At 39.1% G+C, this 2901-nt stretch overlaps 1 protein-coding gene across 1 annotated transcript in view; it reads right to left on the reverse strand.

Moving 5' to 3' along the window:
- RBPMS (RNA binding protein, mRNA processing factor) overlaps positions 1 to 2901 on the reverse strand; it is a 111805-nt gene that overhangs the window by 20324 nt on the left and 88580 nt on the right. The window lies entirely within an intron of this gene.

The raw sequence follows: 2901 nt of genomic DNA on the forward strand, positions 1-2901 counted from the left end.
CCCTGGATTCCAGAAGAAATATGACCATTATCTATGTTAGATTTTAGTCAGCATAATATTCTTTCATGGAGAGGCGGTATTTGATTTCATATAACAAAAGCAGCCCAAATTTCCAGTGTCTCTAGATATTGGACCAGTGTGAATATTGTTCCCAGTTCCTATAATAATTAGTTGCTATTAGAATTTTATGCTACTAAATTGGGGTGGGGGGTTTACAGACATTTAAACAAAACCCTGCCCTTTTTATATACATTGACACATGTACAAAAGAGGTGATACCACTTTCACCAGCTTTCCTGTTTGGACCTTCCCCGATGGCTCCTGCTGGCCCAAGCTATCTTGCGTGGTACCTACTGAACTTATTGCATCATCTGATTCTTTTTAAAATGATTCTTTTAATAAAAATGGAATTATCAACCTGCCCCGTTGCGAAACAAAGCAACACACCAACCTCTACTCCTGCTATATTTCTGCAGAAAAACCTTTGCCTGACTCCTCCCTGTCCCTTCGCTCATTGTGTATTAGCGTGGTAAAGAGCATCCTGTGGGACTTGTCAATTTTCAGATTAATTTGTATTTCATGAGTGGCCAGGCTGACCATGACAGACATTCTGTGGGTGCCTCTGACACACCTTTTCAAATTTCCAGTCATACGCCTGTAAGTCCCCCAAAGGTAATCTGTCTCCCTATCTAAAAAGTGTAATTCTTAAGTTAATGTATTATATATGACACTTTTTCTTCCCAACAAGATCATCAGTGGACTCAACTAAGCATTTATCAAGTATAAATTTACCAAAGTGCAAGAAAATCCTACAAGGAAGAGGCTACAAAGATTGACTTAGCAAGTGGCAGAGAAATTTCCTTTGCTGCTGCTTTGATTTCTGCCTGCAAATAGTCTGAAACAAATGTCTTCCCCCACTGCCTTGTGCAGGGTGACTGGCTTACTCAACTCAATCAGGCCCTTGAAGCGGCTTATAGTCAAGGGATGCCCACAACACAGAAACCCAATCTTCTGCTGCTTTAAAGAAACAAAAAGGGCACCTAAACAGGCTAATTTTCCTAAGTTTTCTTAAGGCTTAGGGAGTGTCAAAGAGGCAGAGGGGTTGGCCATGGTCCGTGCCTCTCCCAATAGTTTCACAGAACATGCTGAATGTATAGATTTACTTCACCCTCATGCAGTAGGAGAGGTTTGCTTTGCAAAATTTCAAATAAACTAAGCCCTGGCACCGTAAAGGTCAACACCAGCATTCTGAAATTGGCCTAAAAACAAATGGACAACTACTGCTGCTCTTATAAAAACCATGCCACTTCTGCTTCCACTTTGTAGCAGTTTACAAACTGCATTTTGGACAGCTAAAGCTTTCAGATATTCAAGCAAAGGTAGCTCTATTTAGTAGCTTTATTTAAAACACACAGAGATATTCAGTCTAGACATTGCCCCATTGAATCTCAGATTGATAAGGACATTGCATCTCCCGTCAGGCCAAATCAATATTTCTCAAAAAAGAACATAGCTAATGCATCAGAATTGGATAGAAGTCCTTATTACCCCAAACAATTAAGCATTAATTAACTATCACAGAATTAAAAGAGTATACAGGTGGTCCTGCTTTAACATCATAACTGGGACAACAACTCAGTTGTTAAGCAAAGTGATCTAAAAGTGAAACAATGACTGTGCTTATGATCTTACTTCAGCTTCCCTTTATGTTACAGACCTGCAAATATCATAATGTGAAGATTGGTAGTAAAGTTACAGTACTTTTTAATCATTGTCCTAACTGTGAAACTGTGAACAGTCAATAAACAAGGCGTAAAGTGAGGACTACCCATATTTGCTTTCACACAATTATAAACCTAAAAAACAGTCTAGATCTATTTTTGTTCAGTTCTAATGTTTCAGTTCATTAATGTTTATATAGATTATCACCTTTGCCAAACATCTATTCAACGTTTTACTCATCACTAGAAAGTACACAAACAACTAGAATAGCAAATAATTACAAGCACATTTTCACTTGGCAAATGGTGATTAATACTCACTTTGTTAGGGTTAGAATGTCTTCATAAAACAGCCAGTTTAAAGCTCACTACCAAGGCTACTGAGACAAAATGGTGATTTCAGTGATGGATATGGTTGTTCACTGCAACCAAGATGCACACACTAGGATGACCTGCATCTAAATTACTACTGATTGGGGACAATGATATGTCAATGGGGAGAATCATTTAATTGTTGTTATTAAACAATTTGCTGTTGGCAATCTTCTCAACTTACCACTCATCATCATTACATGTATATTTCCTCTGCCACTGGGTATTGTTTTGCTTCCATGTCTCCTCTTAAGCTACAAGTACACATATATATATATATCAGTATATTCTTACATACTTTGCCTGGATCTACTTCAAGACCTGTGAATCTTGGAAGTTAAAACCACTGAAAGGCAAGTCTGGGAAGCACAGTCCATGTATATATATATATATAAAAGAAAATATATGTGTGTTCAAAGACCCAGCAGATATTTCTATTTGCCTGAAGTGAACAGAGGTGAAATTACTCAAGAAGAAAAAGGTGTTCTATCAGGCAGAGGGGTGCTGCCATTTTATCAAGGATAATTCCAGTGATCGCTAGAGGATGGATCAGCTTGATTGAGGAGTGATCATTAATTTCGCCCTTGTGACCCTAATTAGGCAGACAAGTGTTAGTTGTATGGTGAGCTCTGAAGAGGATCAAGGAATAACGTGGGTGAAGATGTGACTGATTGATATAAATTACCTGGGCATGCAGTGAAGCAGGGTAGGTGAAAGCAGGCGGAGGTAGAGCAGGTGCTAACTCCGCTGGGTAGAGAGGGTACGGCGCCCACACTTCAGGGCTACTGGGGTAAAGTGCAGGCACTGT

The sequence above is a fragment of the Protobothrops mucrosquamatus genome, unplaced genomic scaffold, assembly GCF_001527695.2.
Source record: "Protobothrops mucrosquamatus isolate PMUCROS unplaced genomic scaffold, P.Mucros_1.0 scaffold_183, whole genome shotgun sequence".
In the NCBI taxonomy this organism is placed as follows: domain Eukaryota; kingdom Metazoa; phylum Chordata; class Lepidosauria; order Squamata; family Viperidae; genus Protobothrops; species Protobothrops mucrosquamatus.